Here is a 19327-nt window from a genome sequence, read left to right as displayed (position 1 = left end):
AACAGAAAAGAAAAAGAAATGACCCCGATAAATAAAATCAGAAACAAAAGGAAAAGTAACAACTGACACCACAGAAATACAAAGGACTTTAAGAGAATACTATAAAAAATTATATGACAACAAACTGGACAACCTAGAAGAAATGGATAAATTCCTAGAAACAACAGTCTTCCAAACTGAACCAGGAAGAAATAGAAAATCTGATCAAACTGATTACAAGTTACGAAACTGAATTGGTACTTTAAAAAAAAAAAAGAAAAAACTACCAAAAAATAAAAGTCCAGAATGAAGTGGATCCACAGGTGAATTCTACCAGACATTTAAAGAGAGTTAATGCTTATTCTACTCAAACTATTCCAAAAAAATAGAAGAGGAAGGAGAGCTTCCAAATACATTTTAGAAGGCTAGCATTATCCTGATACCAAAACCAGAAAGAGAAACCACAAAGAGAAAACTACAGGCCAATATCCCTGATGAACATAGATGCAAAAATCTTCAACAAAATATTAGCAAACTGCATTATAATACTAGATTAAAAAGATCATTCACCGTAATGAGATGTGATTACCCAGATGCAAGATGGTTTAATAGTCACAAAATCAATGCCACACACCCTATCAAGAAAAGGAAGGATAAAAATCATGTGGTCACTTCACTAGATGCAGAAGAAGCATTTGACAAGATTCAACATCCATTTATAATAAAAACTCTCAACAAAATGAAGTAAGATTATAAATGAAAATCACACAGCAAATATCATACTCAGAGATAAAGAGAGCTTCCGGGGTGCCTGGTGGCTCAGTCAGTTATGTGTCCAACTCTTGGTTTCAACTCAGGTCATGATCTCAGAGTTGTGGTATTGAGCCCAATTTCAGGTTCCATGCTCAGCACAGAGTCCACTTGAGATTCTCCCTCTCCCTCACCCTCTGCCCCTCCCTCTGCTTGTGTGCACTTGCACTGTCTCTCTCAAATAAATAAAAAAAAAAGAGAGAGAAAGCTTTCTTCTAAGGTCAGAACAAGACAAGGATGTCCACTCTCACCACTTTTATTCAACATAGCACTGGAAGTCCTAGCCTCAGCAATCAGACAAGAAACAAGAAGCATCTATACTGATAAAGAAAAGTAACGCTGTCACTGTTTGCAGAGAACATGATACTATACATAGAAAATCCTAAAGACTCTACCAAAAAACTACTGAATCAGATTCAGTAAAGCGGCAGGATACAGAATTAATACCCAGATATTGGTAGTGTTTCTATATACTAACAATGAAGTCACAGAGCATATTCCTCTGCCCATTTTGCTTGACTTTGTGTTTGTTTCTCTGGATTAGGCAAAATGGCTACTGCTCCTAAAGTTGAAGAAGTGGTGTTGTGTGTGTTGTCCCCTATGCAGACTGTGTGTGCCTGTTGACCCTTGCTGGCTGGCAGGAGGAGCTGTGGCTGTATATGCTAGTTACTCTTTTAAACCATGGCTTTTTACAGAAAGAATAAAGAAAAAAGTACTCATAAAATAAAAAAGGAAAAAAAATTAAATGAAAATAATGGAAGAAAGGAAAACATTTTTAAAAAGTAAAAGGAAAAAATAACATAGAACAGAAAAAAAAAACAAATTTTAAAAAGTAAAAAAATAAAATTTAAAAGAAATAACACACCAGACTTGGTCTCTATGCCCCAGCATCACAGGGTGGCTGGTGTGGGTTTGCAAACCCTGGGCTCCCTGAGATTGCAAGCTCATTGTGAGCCAGATCCTCCTTCAGTCTGGGCTTTTAAGGTGGAGGGGAAAGAGTATCCTCATAGCTCCTCAGCCCCTTTTCAACCCTGGCTTCTTATCTGTGCCCTAGCAAGACCATGGGTAGTGTAGCCCTAAGGACCATGGGCTCATGGAGGTTGCAAACTCACTGAGATTATGAGACCTCCCTGTTTTGGTGTACACACCCTGGTTTTTCAGTGGAGTGGGAATGTAAATTGTTTCAATCTCTAGCCCCTCTGACCGAAGAGCTTTCCCTGCAGCCCCTCAGTGGGGTTCTAGCATTCTCTTTTATATGCTAGTTGCTCTTTTAAACTGTGGCTTTATTTTCTTCTGTTGCCAAGGGCAGAGGTATCTATTCCTGGTCCCTCAGTACCATCCCTCCCCTCTGCCCTTCCTGGCATTGAGGGTGGGAGTTCCCTTTGTTACCATGTCTCCATCTCTCTTGCCCTTCTCTCTGTCTTTGGTGATTCAGTAGCTCTTCAGTCAGCTCTCAGTTACTCTTCAGGAGGAATTTTTCCATTCAGGTATAATTTGGTATGTTCCAAGGAGGATGTTACCATCTTGAACCAGAACCCTAGCGAAGGAGCTTTCTTTTCTTTTTTTAAAAGATTGATTGATTGATTAAGAGAGAGAGCCCATGAGCAGGTGGAGGGGGAGAGGGAGACAAGCAGACTCCCACAGGGCAGGGAGCCACATATGCGGCTTGATCATGGGGACCATGAGATCATGACTTGAGCTGAAATCAGGAGTCGGACACTGAACTGACTGAGCCACCCAGCCACCCCTACCCGAGGAGATTTCTTTTTTTTTTTTAAGATTTTATTTATTTATTTGAGAGAGAGATTGAGAGAACGAATGAGAGGAGGAGCAGAGGGAGAAGCAGACTCCCTGCGGAGCAGGGAGCCCGATGTGGGACTCGATCCCAGGACCCTGGGATCGTGACCTGAGCCAAAGGCAGACACTTAACTGACTGAGCCACCCAGGCGCCCACCCAAGGAGATTTCTAAGCCAAGTGTTGAAGGAGTAGCTTATTTCCTCCTGACTGCTTGCAATAAAATGCAAGAAGAGAAAAATAAATTGAAGGATTTGTTAAGCAATGAGCAAGAAGGAACGAGAATTTAGAGATCTGAAAATTTTTAGCCTATTTGCCAAAAAAAAAAAAAAAAAGAGAGAGAGAAAGCATGTCCCAAAGAGAATACTCGGAGTGTAACTGACTGGCTATGTTAATAAGGAAATTATGTATAAACCATGGACCCAATCAGCCATCTAATAGAAGCTAGGAATAGAGATGGGATTAAACCAGCAAGAATCCTGCCAGCTGGGACTAAAGAGAACACAGCTAGATGGGATGGAAGTAGCAAGGCTGCTGGACTTCTTCAGTTCTATAGGCCAAAATGGTAAAGTTTACTTGGTTGTGAACTTGTGCTGTTCTTCAAGAAAAGGGGAGAATGGCCCTGAACTTGATGCAGATATCATTAGGGCCACCACCTCAGGTCAGCCTGACACTGAAGCCATAAGAGCAGAGTTCCCAGAGCCTTACGGGGTGCATCCTCTTCCCAGCAGAATATTATCATTTATAGCAATATTGATAAGATATTTTCCTGGCAACAGTGTTCACAATCTATTTTTTCACCTTTACATAGAGCTACAGAAGTAAGACTAAATAAATATTAAATATTACCAAGTGCTTTATATCATTACCAATATAAACACTTGGCAGAGAATGAAATTATTTTGATTATCGATTTATCTTTCTCTTGATTATCGATTTATCTTAATTCTTAAGCATGTGATTTTTGGCTGGGCCCTGTCATTCTCTCTGCCCGCAAATTTTCATGAAGACAATAATAGTTAATCTACACACTTCCTAGGGTTCTTGCGAGCAAAATAACTCTGGTAATACTGTAATTTGGAAATGTGAATGATAAAATATAAGCTCTATTATTGCTAGTGTAATTTTAGCAGTTAAAATACATTTGATTATTTGAGTAACAATAGTTACACTTAAATATAGCTGCTTCTCTGCTGGATATGCAATTAAACTTGTTACTGTATGAATGTTTTTGCCTTCTTTGTACATTGGTGTTCATTGTACATCTTAAAATATTTAGAATGGAAAATGCTTTTTAAATTATTACCACTAACATAAGAATTTAAGTTCTAAAGGTAAAGGTGTTGTAGCTTTAGCTTTAGGAAAACCTACTTGTAATTGTTTGTGTCCCTCCTGCTAATATGACTTAAATGTAAAGAATGATTTTATATTAATCCTGAAACATCGCCTTGATATTTAAAGGGAAAGGAAACATTTTATGAGGTTGCAAATGAACACTTAAGATACTAAAGTGTCTCTCTGATGAAAAAGCAAAATGCTCTTTTGTTTCTTAAAAATGCCAACTTTCCTCTCCAAAGTAACATATGCCAGAGTATCCTACCTAGATCTGGGTTGAAGAAGCCAGCTTGTAATTCTTCAAATTATCATTGGGTTTTGCTGTAAAGGAATGCCATTTTTTTTTTATCTTAAAAGATAGACCTATTTAGGAAGTAACTTTCAAAATGTCTGCCTTGGGGATGAGGAAATTATGCTTTGAGGAAAAACAGTAGACAAATAAACAGTTTTTTAAGTGGCATTTGTTTATTTAATGGGATTATACATTTTGGGGGTGACTGACAGATGCATTTATCCCCTTCAAACAGGTTCCTAATGTGTGAGAACCACAGGGGGCTCCAGTGGGGAGAGGACACTGAGGCTTCAGGACGTTGAAGAGGGTCTAGGAATCCACATGTATGATGACAGACTGAAGAGCACATTGTTCAAGTGTAGGCTGATATTTATATTGCTTTGCCAATATATATACTAAAATTCATTTGCAGCTTGCCATTACCAATTAATCTGTGGGTACTAAAATTACAACTGCCATCAGTTGAAGACCTACATATTATTTTTAGAAAAATTTAATTGTACTGAGGTGGCCCTGATGCCATGGTGGCCTACATAAACCAAACTCTAAGTTCCTAAGTGCCTTCAGTTTACAAAATTGAAACCTAAGGACAACAAATCACAAACTGCCAGTGATGCTTTAAGCTATAGCCAATCAAAAAAAAAAAAAAGGTATAGCCAATCAATAATTTCCTTACTTTGCTTCTGCCTATTCTGTGTAAAAGCCTCTCACCCAGGTTCCTGTCATGGAGTTCTCTTAACCACTTCCGGTTTGGAGCTGCCTGATTTGAATGGCATTTTGCTCAAATAAGTTATTAAAATTTTTTATATGTCTCAGTTTTTCAACACCACTGTCTAAACCTAATCCAGAAGTTAAGAACTGAGAGATTACATGGTGCACCTGGGTGGCTCAGTTGGTTCGGCATCCAACTCTTGATTTCTGCTCAGGTCATGATCTCAGAGTCATGAGATTGAGCCAGGGTGCCCAAATTGGGCTCTACACTCCGCGGGGAGTCTGCTGGAGATTCTCTACTTCTCCCTCTGCCCTCCTCCCAGCCTATATATGCATGTTCTCTCTCTCTCAAATGAATAAATCTTAAAAAAAAAAAAAAAAGAATTGAAAGGTTACAAAGCTTGGGGAAACAGTTGTCTAAACAAATTTGTAAACAAAATACAGTCAGATGAAATAATCCTTCTTGGCATATATTATGAAGGTTACTCACTTCAGTTCCCAAATAAGTGATATACTTAGTTTTAAAAAGGAAAATAGTTTACACATTCAGTATGTTCACAGCTACATAAAAATGTAAACATAATGCAAATTACATCCACAGAGAAAAGGAGAGATTTTTAAAAATCAATAATTATGTTTGGATTTTGAAACGATTCAGCTTTTTTCAGTTCCTTTTAAATTTCCAGTAACTTACATGAAAAGTATAAATTCTTCTTACATTTGAAAAGGAAAATTAAGCTAAATCACTCTACATAGCAAAAATTGAATCTTTATTTTTTGTGTGTTTTACTTCTTTTAGCTTTCCATAGGTTGCTATAGGAATTAGATTAATGCAATCAAAGCTTCGGGACTTGAAAGTGTTCAAAATTTACTGATTCAACAATATCATTTATTGAGCAACAAATATAGCCATCATTTTAAAGCACTTGAGATAAACTAAAGAATAAAACAACCACGGTTCATAGGCTTGCAGAACTTAGTCTAAAAGGATTATGGACATTACAATAAGCAACACAATCAAGTAAAACCTAAAACTAAAGGAAAATAATGAGTTATAATAAATAGGACAAAGATTTTTTAATGTATAAAGAGGTCATAAAAGCTGATAACAAAAGCACGAAAACACCAGTCTTAAAACTTGTCAGAGTCAGGAATAGACAAAAATGTGAATAATGAACCTGGGGAGAAGGCCAATGTTCAACTCATTCTTATGTAAATACAACAAAAGGCACCTCTCTCAATACCTCTTTCTCTGTTAGTTGGCCAAGATAAGGTTGGTAAGAAGTTCATTGTGGCTCACACAAACTTTCTGTAATTCAGTATAACTTTTTTTAATATTACAAAGGTCACTACAATATGGACAAAGTTTTTCTTAAAAATAAGTATGAAAGTAGTAAAATTCAAACCAATATTAATAGCAAAGACATTTAATAAGGAATTATCTACAGATGTGTAAAAAAGGTAATATAAAAAATATTAGTATATTCCTTCTCTATGTAGTTTTATATACAGTTCTCCACAGTTTCCTGAGACATTGATCTGTGGAGAGAAGGAAAGAAGAGGTGAAGGAACAGGTTGAAGGACAGGGCATAAGGATTGTTGGAGCAAAGCATTTATTCTCTAACCTCTGGCGTCCAAAATGGGGTTTTTTGGTGTGTATCGGGAAAGTTCTTAAATTGCCAGGCTTTGTGAAGAAAAACATATTTTTCTGAATTCCTAAGGACCTATCAAAAGACAGGTTTCAGGGAAAACAAACTATGGAGATTTTCCCGCCAGAGAAGACCTCTCCTCTGTCCCTGATCTAGGACATGAGGCAGCAGGAGACAGGAGGGGCTCCAGAATGATGATGGTCACATCATGTGGTCCTCAGGTAGGCCTCAGCCTCTCCCTGTTTTCTGTGAGGTGATGCAGAGTTGCTAGCAGGCAAAGTCTGGAAGCCAGCAAAATAGGCAGATGGCTGGGACTTGGATTCCATAACAGGTACCAACTCTTCACTCCAAAAGGCCAGTGAGACCCCATCATGCTTTAGTTGTCATCAGTCAGGACCAAAGCCAAACCAAGGACCCAAAGGTACCAGATCTATCTGAAGAGTTCTTTCCCACTTTGATAAAGAAATACTAAACCCTGATTGTGAAGTCCTATGCCAGTCGGAAGCCTCTTAAAATTGACACTCATGACTGAAGATTTAATTTTATTCCCAGAGAGCAGGTAACACATTTCACATTTTGTGTCTTAGGCCACTCCCACCACTGGTTTTGGTCTTATTCTTGATTACAGTTGAATTCATTACAGTTAGGACTATTATGGATTATATCTTCACCTAGTGAGTTCTTTTTATTTAAGGCTCTGGTACATAGGTTTCCTTGTTTTGTTTTGGTTTTTTTTAACAATAGTATCAAGGAATAAATTGTTTTATAATAGAATTTAAACCTCCTCACCCTGTTATTTTATGTCACTATTGACTGAGGCATGGAATTATTAAAACCTGATTCGGGATGCAACTTTTCCTGTCACAGCAAGACCAGGATTCAGACACATCACATTACCTCCTCTGACAAAGGTGTTAGAAATACTTAACTTTGTATTTAAATGCCAGGACTTTAGTGTATGATGCTACATGACTCTTTAATCACGAATGTTTATGATGCTGGTAAAGAACAATAACCCACTTCTGTATTTGACTTCACAAGTTCATGACTCAATAGGATATACGGAACCAGCGTGCTTCCATATAAATAATTATAGTGTATCCTACTGAGTACTTGAACTTATTAAAATTCACCCCAAGTTGCAATATCATGAATTGATCAGACCTTAAAATTCAGTGTAACAATGGTAGAAAATCCATTTTAACTTCTTCTATATCAACACTGATAGAGAAAATATTTCTTACATTACTAAGTACTCTATTTTCATCCTGGTTCACAGTTTCTCTGTTTTCATGGATTTTCATTATTGGTCTATATCTTGGTTAGTTTACAGTATTTGTATACAAAGGAACAAATGAACACTGGCAAAATATGAGATCTGATAAATATTGGAGTTACTAGATATAGAATTTCATCTACCCAGAAGGTAAACTAAAGATATATCTTTAAAAGATGAATTTTCTCCATTTTAGGAAAGATGTGGACAGTAGAGTCTGTTCTACCATAGATTAATATCTAGTGACTACAGAGCCCTTAGCCTTCTGTCTTGAAGGATGGACCTCATCTTCTCAAATGCAGGCTTTGATTAAAAGGAAGATAAATGAAAACTATTTTCTTGGTTCTTTCCTGCCCATTTCTGAACTGACGTACCCATTTAAATTCCATTTATTTCTCTTTCTTAAGTTCTCATACCTCCCATCCCACAACATATTGTCGCCTTTCTTTTAGTCTCTGCGGTAGCTCAGACCCAGTGGAAACAATGCACAAGATCATTCTGTTTCAAAACTAATTAGGAAGATAAGGGGCAAAAACTTTCATGGAAGAACAGGCCAGAAAAACTTGGATAAGAGAGAGAGAGAGAGAGAGAGATCTCAGGGGAGTCCTAATTGGGACTAGTTGGGCAGGGTCAAAAATAGTTTGCTCTGTTTTTGCATGTGAGAACTTCTGCCTTGGTAGAAGAGCCCAGAGACTTTGAATCAAGATTCATGGCTTTTCATTCCAGCTCTGACACTTAGCTGTATGTCACTTCCACAGGACTTGTAACCTCTCATTAAAGAAATAATACCTGTCTCACAGGTTTAGAGGACTATTTCAGATAATTAGTATAATAGGACTTTTTGAAAAAGATTATATTATGTTAGGTAGGAAGGTAGGGGCTCAGTATTCTTATTAAATTAGAAAGGTAGGGGCTCAATATTAAGTTAGAAAGGTAGGGGCTCAGTATTCTTATTAAATGGTTAATTTACTCAGGTAGGTACTTTTGGAAATAACTATGGGCCCTTATTACCATTTTATTCTGGATAAATGTTTTCCAATATGTGTACTTCCTCTCTGGGTTCATGAGAAAAAATGATCATACAGGTCAGTTCACTTAATGTTATTGAGTGCTTGCTGTACATCAGGCATTGTGCTAGGAAATTTGAATGCGTTATTTTCCTATGTAATCCTTCCAATAATTTTATAAGGATGTCCTTTTCTCTACAGAAGAAACAGTGGCCTGAACTAGTAAATCAGGGTAATATTTTTATATATGAAACTATTGTTTTTCCCCATATATTTTTTTGTTCCTCATTCATCCATCGTTAGGATATTTTATGAACAATGCCTCAGTCACCACAGAATTTTATAATGCTAATAAAAAATTTCATTTCTTTCAAAATCATAGTTTGAGTAGCTAATAATAGTTAATTTTGATTTCTTACTCTATAATATCAAGTTTTTAAAATATCTTACATTAGAGGCTCTTGGGTGGCTCAGTTGGTTAAGCATCTGACTCTTGATTTAGTCTCGGGTCAGGATCTCAGGGTTCTGGGATCTAGCTGCGCTGGGCTCTGCATTCAGCAAAGAGTCTGCGGGAGATTCTCCTGTCCCTTTGTCCTCCCCCACCCCCCTGCTCATGCTCGCTCTCTATCTAAAATAAATCTTTTTAAAAAAAAAACTTAAATTATTTCATTTAGGAGATACATGCTATTATCATACACATTTTTATAAAGCTGTTATCTGCTTTTCTAAAAACCTTACACAAACCTGAAATAAGGTATCTTTTCCAGGTTACATAGAAATTAAGAAGTAGAATGAGGTTTCAAAAATCTAAGCTTTAACCCCAAGGAAAGGCCTGAGAGACTGGAGAAGTTCTAATGCCCTGTAATTTTCTGATTTTTAGACGAACCCAACTAAAGAGGAGATGATTTAAGAAAGTACAAGTTGGAGGTCCAAAGATCTAGTGCACCTTTGTAATGCAGTTAGACACTGGAGAAATTGCAAGAGCCGAGAGTTCCTCTAAGCTCACCATCAAACCAGAGTAGAAGAAATGTTAGCTTGGTATGTCTAGATAGATGGCCAAACGTCACTTGTTGACCTCATACCATATTCATATGTCTTCAGCATTGCAAGTGAAGTATTACAATTTTTCCTGATCTGTAGAAAACAGAGATGGAGTGTGTTGCAACCCTGTTAAATTTCTTAGAGCTCCAGAAGAGCACAAGACCAGCCAAATCTTCTTGGGGGGGGGAGGGGAGGAAAAGAAGTGAAAAGTTGCAGAACTAACCGAGAAAGCTGCCCAGACCTGAAATGTCTGCACCAGTGACTGCATGGACAGAAACTGGTAGACAAAGTGGAATAACTACCAAGACAGGTTTTTCATGAAGATTAAGTCTCAGGGCTCCTGAATTGTAGGAGTTCCTCTAAAGACATGGAATGTATTGAAATTACCTTATTATTTTCAAATACTCTAATTGAAGATTAAATTACAAAAATGTACAGATTTAGAATGTGTTCATTTGGGCACCTGGGTGGCTCAGTTGGTTAAGCAACTGCCTTTGGCTCAGGTCATGATCCTGGAGTCCCTGGATCGAGTCCCACATCCGGTTCCCTGCTTGGCAGAGAGTCTGCTTCTCCCTCTGACCATCCCCCCTCTCATGTGCTCTCTCTCTCATTCTCTGTCTCTCAAATAAATAAATAAAAAATCTTTTAAAAAATAAAAAGTAAATAAAATGTGTTCAATGAATTTAGAAAAATGTGTACCATCATGTAACCATCAGTCATATCAAGATACATAACATTCTGATCACACCAGAAAGTGCTCTTGTGCCCCCAAGTATTCTATCCCACACTTAGAGGCAAATGCTCTTCCTATGTAGTTTTTTTTTTTTTTTCCTTAGGTTGTTTTGGCTATCCTCAGTGTATACGTTTTCACATAAATTTTAGAATCCCCTTATAAGTCTTCAAAAAGACTTAACTGGGCAGGAATTAAACTCTAAATTCTGTTTCCTTGTTACTCGGTCCCTGTTGATACTCTGTTCTCTCAGCTTCCCAACTACTGCTTTTTCTGAGCAGCTTGGGGTCTCACTCAGTGTGTGCATAGTTCAAGAAATAGCCAAGGGTCTGGGGAAGCTTGAATGCAGGTTTTGGGAGCTTCCATTTATGACTCATGTTAAATAGCATTTTTTTCCCTCACTTTTCAGCTTCTTTTGACCTTCAGCCATGGCCTCTGACTTCTCAGTCTATTGAGACTTCACTGTATGAGAATCTATTTCATGGGCATGGTTTAGCGGAAAGAAAGCTGAACAGATCTAGTTTTTACCTAGTCTCTTTCTCTTCTTTCAAGGAATACATAACCTCTGGTTTCTGATTAGTTTTGTTCACTCTCCAGCATCTTGACAGTTAACTTAAAAAAAAAAAAATTGTCTAGTCAGAAAGCAAAATTGTCTTTGAAAGATGTTTTAATATCCTAGATGATAGTCTAGTATTTGCAGAAGCTGGACCTATCCTCTCCTTTTAAAAATTCATGGAAATAATGTATTTTTAACTGCATTCTGTTAAGAGCACTGCCTCTTTCTATAGTGACTTGCACTCGAGCGCACTTCACTCATTCAGGGTGACATTAGAGTAGTTGCAGGCATTTTAGGGATCTGTTAAAGGAAAACAGTTGGCAGTACATACAGTTTGAATTTATTGGGATATTAGGTGATTCTCAAATAGATTATTGCTAGCTTTCTGTAAGTGGATGGCTTCCAGAAATATTCCTATTGCCCATTGCACTTTCTCAGCTGCTATAAAAACTTAAGTATGTAATGCCAGAGGTAACCTAACACAAGAAATATATGGGGAGTGGGTGAGAACAAGATGTGACATGTTCAAAGCCAGAAGATTTTTTTCACCTTTAATATACTTTATTTTTAAAACAGCTTTAGATTTGTAGGAAAATTGTGAAGATAGTATGGAGGGTTTCCTTATGTTCCACACTTAGCTTACCTGATCGGCTTTATATATTAGTATGCGAACATTTCTTATACTTAATGACTCAATACTGATATATTGTGATTAATCAAAGCCCATACTTTACTGATATTTCCTTAGCTTTTGTCTAATGTACTTTTTCTATTCCAAAATCCCATCTAGGATACCAGACTACATTTAGTTATGTCTCTTAGACTCCACATGGCTGTGACTATTTGTATTTGCCTTGTGTTTTGATGATCTCAACAGTTTTGAGGAGTGCTAGTTGGGCATTTTTAGAATGCCCCTCAACTGGATTTTGTCTGATGGTTTCTTTATTAGGTTGGGGTTATGGGTTTGATGACCCAGGAGGCCCACAGAGTTGCCTCTGTGTAGCCATTGTCATCATTTCATGTCTGGGTAATGGCTATCAAGATGACTTCTCATTACTAATGTTTGTCAGGGTTCTGAGGTAAGCTTTATCAGGTTTCTCCTCTGGGAAATCATTCTCCACCTTTCTAAACTGTACTCTTTGTAAGGAAGTCACTCCGCACCGCCTACTCTAGGAATGAAGGGCTGTGTTCCACGTCCTTAAGGGTAGAGTATCTACATAAATTGTTTGGAGTTCCACTTGGAAGATTTGGATTATCTCCCTTATTTATTTATTTATTTATTTATTTATTTATTTATTTAGGTATGGACTTGTGATTTATACACACACACTTTGAGTTTAATCTGATATTACTATATTTTTGCTCAGATTATTCTACATTTGACAATTGGGAACTCTTTCAATTGGCTCCTGTGTCCCTTTGATTTACTCCATCCCCATCTTGAAAACCAGAAGATAATCTGTGAAAGTTGTCTGGTCCTCTTTGTCAGAAAGCCGTTAACTGCCAGGAATGTATAATTATTATTGTCATACATAAAGATAACGTAAGAATCACACCATATAGAATTTACCAAAGCCCCTTTATTTGCAGGTCATATCCCTCTAGTAGAACTATAAACAATGAGTTTGTCTTCATGTGAAATCATATTTTATGAACCCAGTTATCAAAAATAAAACTTGATCAAGAAGGCAATGAATTATTTATTTCCTCTCTCATAATTAAAAAATCCTTATCATTGGAAGAGGGACATAAAATGTAGTCAAAATGTAGGAAAAAGGATTATAAAAGTGTGAGTTGTTATTTCTCTGGAGTTTGATAGGTATAATGGTGATGAGCATTGTTACAATTGTAAATTGCTATGTGTTTTTTCATTCTAAGTAAATGCTTGCTTTGTACCTATTTCAGTGTCTGTAATTTTGTGGTTTCATTAAAGCCTCCCCTGCCCACCACCAAATGCACACATTTCAGTACATACAAAACCTGGATCCACTGTCGGGTAACATAGAGCTCAGTCTGTTTGTGTGCCCAGCTTATAGCTAAAGACCATCTCTGTACGGGACCCTTAGCAAGACACTGCAGTGCACTCCAGTGCTTAGATGCAACTCAAGAACAAATGTGGCAAAGAACTTGAATTCATGGAAGGTTGGGTTTTGTTGTTTTGTTTTGTTTTTTAACATCCCATGGAATGGACCTTGTAAGAGAAATTAAGTTCAGCTATAGAAAATTAAACTTACTGTTGGGCCCTTTTGGAGGTTAAATAAATTCCTTAAGCCCGCAAAACTGGTAAATGGTGAAGGATTTCCAATACATGTCAATCAGTTTCAAAATAGAGTCTTTCATATGGGAATAATGAAAATATAGATGTGCCAGCTACATTTTAAACTCCTATGTATTTTTGAGGCCCCTTTGAATATAAAGATATGTACATGTGAGTCCTAGGAGTCGTGTGAGAGAAGATATTTGTGAGAAATGAAATTACATCCTTTGATTAAGGTTTTTTGTTTGTGGACTCTGTACAAGTTGCCTTTTGGAGGTTCTTAAAAATGTTAGTGACATAAACTTCCTAACTGATGAGCTGAGATGAGTGGCATGTTTTTATAGTATCAGGAACTGTGAAGGGTTGGAGATGATACCTATTTCTAGCTAATTGGTTGACCTGATACAGTTTGATAGATGTTGACAGAAAACAACCTTAGAGGGGCGTCTGGGTGGCACAGTTGGTTAAGCCTCTGCCTTCAGCTCAGGTCATGATTCCAGTGTCCTGGGATCGAGCTCCACATTGGGCTCCCTGCTCATGCGGGAAGCCTGCTTCTCCCTCTGCCTGCTGCTTCCCCTCCTTGTGCTCTTTCTCGCTCTCCCTCCCTCTCTCCCGCTATCTCTCTCTCTCTCTCTCTCTCTCTCTCTCTCTCTCTCTCTGTGTCGAATAAATAAAATCTTAAAAAAGAAAAAAGAAAACAACCTTAGAGACAAAGGACTTCATTTCTAATGGTGCAGCGCACCATGAACTTCATATCAGTTCCCCTGGTCTCTCCAATTCCCATAGTGCTCCCACTGTGCCCAGGCAGGCCAGGTGGATGCTGTGTACCCAGTGTTTGTGTCACAAGTAAGAAACAATAACTAAGTAAAAACCCCAGCCTATAAAGGAGTCTGCTAGTAATCTTGCCCAACTTCTGACTTGGAGAGATCTATGTATATCTTCTCTGTATGATCCAAATCAGAAAAGAAACTTGCCATGTGACCCACAGGGAGACCCTATCTTTATCTTTCAAGACTGTTTGGTACCCAAGCATCTGTGAAAAGTTAAGGTCAGGACAAGATCTGTCACAAGACATGTGGAAGCATCATGGAGCATGGTCCCATAGCATATAGATGAGGAAACACGTTGACTAATTGGTCTGTGCTTGGTCAGTTAGTGGGTGTTTTGGTGGGATTGCAAAGCTGGAAGGTCAGGCTTCCAGAGTTCTTAACCACTACTAGATTTTTCTTAGTAGTCTCCAAGTGTAGGGAGGAACATCACCAAAAGCTTACTGATTAGTAAAAATCTGTGTTTCTGTTATATGGCTTCTTCTGTTCCCAGAGGGAGATAGTCTGATTCCTTTTTGTAAATCCTTAGGAATTTCTTCCCTAAATGCCTCTAGGAAATTTCTCTTTTATTCTTCAGGACCCCATCAGGAATGGTGGCATCTGATTTACCTTCTTCTCTACTTAGGAGAACAGTCTTCTGAAAGTCCTTCTCACACAAATGGTGTTGGTTCTGCAAATAACACAAAGTGACAGAATAATAAAATGTTGCCCTAAAAAGGATCTCTTGTCGATCTAAAAATGACCAAATAGGAGAAGGCTCAGAGTAGTTAAATGCTCATAATCATACATGAAGTTAGCATGAGAGAACACCTGCTTTCTAACTTTGATTCTGGGAGCTTTCTACCATATAGCATGGTAAGTAAGATCAGCCTCACAGTTTCAAATTTTGTGCTGGAGTTTTCTGTCCCTGAATTGTTTGAAGAGACAATATGATAATTCTTGTGGAGACTAAGGAGAGCCACAAGTCAAAATGGACACTTGATAGATTTTTTTCCGCCTAAGGACAGTAACTATAAAGACCCAAATGTAATTAACATTAAAAAAAATCCTTAACTTTTCACCGAACTCAAATTATTCACCAATGATGTAACAACATCTGGGACCAGTAAAGCAATTACAGAAACAAATACTTTCTTTTCAGTAAAATGAAGTAGACCCAGGTGGAAGACCTATTTATATCTACCTCCCCCCACCCTTTATTTTTCTGGACTGAGTTTCAAGGAGAAATGAAATTTTGGAACTGGATGACTCAATTATGTAAATGCATTAATTATATATGGAACAGATCCTATTTTATGTTTTTTTCTACTTCTCCTTATGACTAGGAGAATTGTTTTTAGATACATGCATTTTCCAGGGTTCTGAGAAAGTAAATGTTCCATAAATGTGCACCACTTAGAAATACAGTTCAATTAACTGTGTCCTCTATCGCTCCTCCAAGTATGATTATTTTGTAATGGGTAATACAATTTTAGTATCTGTGAGATACATTGCTAAAAGTTTCCACAAACCTTCCACCTAATTTGAAGACACTACACTATTATGGCCTCATAAGTAGGTTATTAGGCTTAAGTTTGCACTGGAGGAAGTTTAAAACGTGATCTCCTTCTGGAAGACCACAACCCATTATGTTCTTTAAAAACACAAGTGTGTTTTTCCTTGCTGGCAGATATTGTTTGCACCATCACTTTTTTTAATCATGATGCCTTTTTTTTTATACGTATACATTACCTACAACAAGGCAGAGCACTAATGCTACCATATGGTTAGTCTGGAAATAGTTTATACCAAAATAATGAACAGGAAAGGCTTCTGAAAGTCAGAACATTTGAAAAACCCCTAGGACTTGTTGCAAATGTGATTGCCAAGTAGAAGAAATAGATATACATGGATGTCCATCCCTGTTCTTTGCTCTTACATCAGTGATCCTCTGCTTTTACATGATTTCTCTTTTCCTAAGTGGGAACCTCCTCTCAGATTCTGGATTGATTCTAATGATAGAGTCAACTCCTACTTCAAGACTATCCACTGTAGGACACCTTTTATTTTAAAGGAATAATAAAAACATTTAAATTGAAGGGATTAAGGTGCAGTATTTGTCTAACAGGTCAGCATTTGAAGGAACTTGGGATATTTTTCCAGTTTCTCTGGAATCCTTCCATGTGTATCCACTTGGAATTAAAGTTTTCATAAGCACCTGGCACAAGACTTGTCCCTTTCCACAGGACTCTGTGCTCTAGCCACCCCCTTTCTAGGCCCTTACTCTTCTGTACAAAGTCTAGATAGTTTGGGGAATTTAACATTTTTACTTCAGTTTTGATATACTGCTACTTAATACACTAAAAATGCACCGTTAAGTGTATTTTTAACCCTGCATTTGTGGTTATTACCTTAGCACCATCAAGAACTTCTTCAATAACTGCCAACTCCATTTCTCAGAATTCCTTTCCTGTGCTGCTCAGGGCTATTTGCTGGGGAGAGGAAGCAATGAGAGATTTGCAATGTGGAAGTGAAGCAGAAGCCAGGATTTCCCACGTGTCACACCCCTCACTGCTGGGGCATGTTGCCAGAAGAGCTTCTGCCCGTGCAGTTTGCAGGCTTCCCTGAGCTGTGGGCCTGCCTGACTTCCTCTGTTCCAGCACCTCATGCTGTTGAAGCAAGTTAGTGGTTGTAATATCTGATTGCTGGCTGCCCCCTTCCTAATCTTCAGAATTCCATTCAGCTCCTTCTACATGAGTGGAAACGCTGACTCCTACATGAAACTCCTTATCCCATAATAATTGTAGTGGTTTTGTTTCCTTAACCAAACCCAATCTGATACAACTTTCTGAGAAAATTTTAAACATTTTTTTTTTATAGTAGAGAAAACTTCTTTCATATTTTTAGGTGAAAATGATGGCTGAGGCATGCTCAGCCAAAAACATAAGTAATTTTCAAAAGTATGTTTAACATGATTTTGATTTGTAATAAGGGGCAAAACTTAAGACTCTCTTATTTAGATGTTTTTCATAAACATCTAAAATTGAGGGGGCACAAATATGTTAATAGATATAGCCAGTACTGTAAGATTTTTTTAATTTCACACAGTGGATTGAGATTTTTTTTTTTAGATTTCAATATAATGTTATTCTATAAAAACAATATTATGGGTTTTTTTAAATGTAACATATAGATGCTTTCTAATATATTTCCTTTTTTAAAAATAATTTTTTAATTCAATTAGCCAACATATAATATATCATTAATATATTTCCATAGAAAATACAGAAAGATACTTACATTTACATAATTTCTAGTTATTTTTTAATATAGTTCTGTACAAAACATATAAATACTATTGAATGTGTCAATATCTTCCATTAAACCAAAGCCAGCAAAAACATTATTATCTCATTAAATGCTTTCAAACAAGAATTCTAATTTTAAACAATATCACCTCTCTTCATTTTGCTGGAAGTCAATGGTACATGAAGAAATCATTACATTGGTGACTAAGATCATTTAATCAGTCAGGTTGAAGAGCAGCATGGAGGGAGTTAAGATGGCAGAGTAGTAGGGTACCCTGGGCTTGCCTTGTCCCTGGAACGCAGCTGGATTAACATCAAACCATTCTGAACACCTAGGAATAGATCTGAGGATCTATTGTTCAGAGAACAATCTGAACAGTTAGAGAACGTGGAAGGTATGAGGTATGGAGACATGAATTGGAGAGAAAAGCCATGGCACCATGGAGAGAAAGAATCCCTTTCAGTGGAGATAGGAGAGAAAAAGAGAGAGGGGGAGAGAGCAGCGTATCAAGTTCATGCAAGAAAAGCACTTCCCTCAAACTGTTGACTGAGGAGTCAAGAACTATTGCAAGTTTTTGTAAGCAGTGGAGCTTAAATTCTGAGGTTTTGGAAGTCCACTCTATTGGCCTAAGATGAGCCATGTGGGAGTGGTGATGGTCTTTGGGAGGAGGATGGCAGAGGCCTGGGAGTGGATAGTGTGGTGTAGGAATCCCCTGGGTTGTACTGGGTGAGTACAATCCAGTACAATCCCCTTTTTGCCTCTCCAAAGACAAAAGACCCAGGAGTCACCATTGACCAGCTGTTCATCATCAGGGGACAGAGGTGTGTGCAGAGGGCAGATAACCTGGCTGTTGCTTTTTTGCTGTGCTTTGCCATACATTCCAAGCAGTTCGTGGCCGTGTGACTACTTTTCTGGGATGGGGTGACATCAGACATAGTGTGGCAAGTCTTTCTGGAGGAGGGGAGCAAGTCCACACTATGCTGGGTCCTGTAAGATTTGGAGTTCTGAATCCCAGCCATGTGCCAGAGATAAAACACAGAACTGTGGCACCAAGCATGCCAATAGCCCCAGGCACAGACAGGGTGAGGGTGGGATTTGACAGAAGCCTGGGACACAAGGGGGGAAATTGTTCACTTTTCTGTGACGACTTCCTGAATAGCAGAGGTGCGTGCTCCCCTCTTGGGGGACAAGAGAGCAGAGTGATGCCATTTCCCTCCCACTCACCAGCATGGTCAGACTTCAGTGACCAACACTGTGTCCCCAGGGGAAGCTGGAGCTGCTTAGACCCCCACTCCCCACAGGGGCATCTTTATTACGGCAGGTCTGTGAGCCAGTGGAGCAGGCCTCTCCCCCAGAAGACCCGCACAGGGCCCCTGCATGCACCAAGTCTACTGATCATAGAGTGCTCCAAAGCATCAGCTTCAGTTCTGGTGGAAATAGGAGAAGTGTTTAAATTTTTTTTTCCTTTTTCTTTGGAATCAAGCTTATAGTTTTTTTGTTTGTCTGTTTGGGTATTTTTTGTTCCTTTTCCTTTTCTCAGATCAGACTCCCCCCGCCCTGGCTTATTTTAACAAGTCAAAGCACACCTAGTTAAAGGTCCAAACACTTTTTACTGCAAGCACGGAAGAACTCTGAAGAGGACTATGAGCAGGAACCATAGCAAACTTTCGTAATACACAAAAGAGAGAAACCTAGACAAAATGACAAGATGGATGAATTCTCCCCAAATGAAAGATCAAGAAGAAACCACTGCCAGGGATTTACTCAGAGCAGA

At 38.1% G+C, this 19327-nt stretch overlaps 1 pseudogene; it reads left to right on the top strand.

The window, feature by feature from the left end:
• The first annotated feature begins 3040 nt into the window (after positions 1-3040).
• LOC112826323 (small ribosomal subunit protein eS24 pseudogene) overlaps positions 3041-19327 on the top strand; it is a 92389-nt pseudogene continuing 76102 nt past the window's right edge.

Source organism: Callorhinus ursinus, unplaced genomic scaffold, assembly GCF_003265705.2.
Source record: "Callorhinus ursinus isolate GAN/ISIS: 27379988/994484 unplaced genomic scaffold, GSC_fseal_2.0 scaffold7, whole genome shotgun sequence".
Lineage (NCBI taxonomy): Eukaryota > Metazoa > Chordata > Mammalia > Carnivora > Otariidae > Callorhinus > Callorhinus ursinus.
This window is presented reverse-complemented; position numbering and strand designations above follow the sequence as displayed.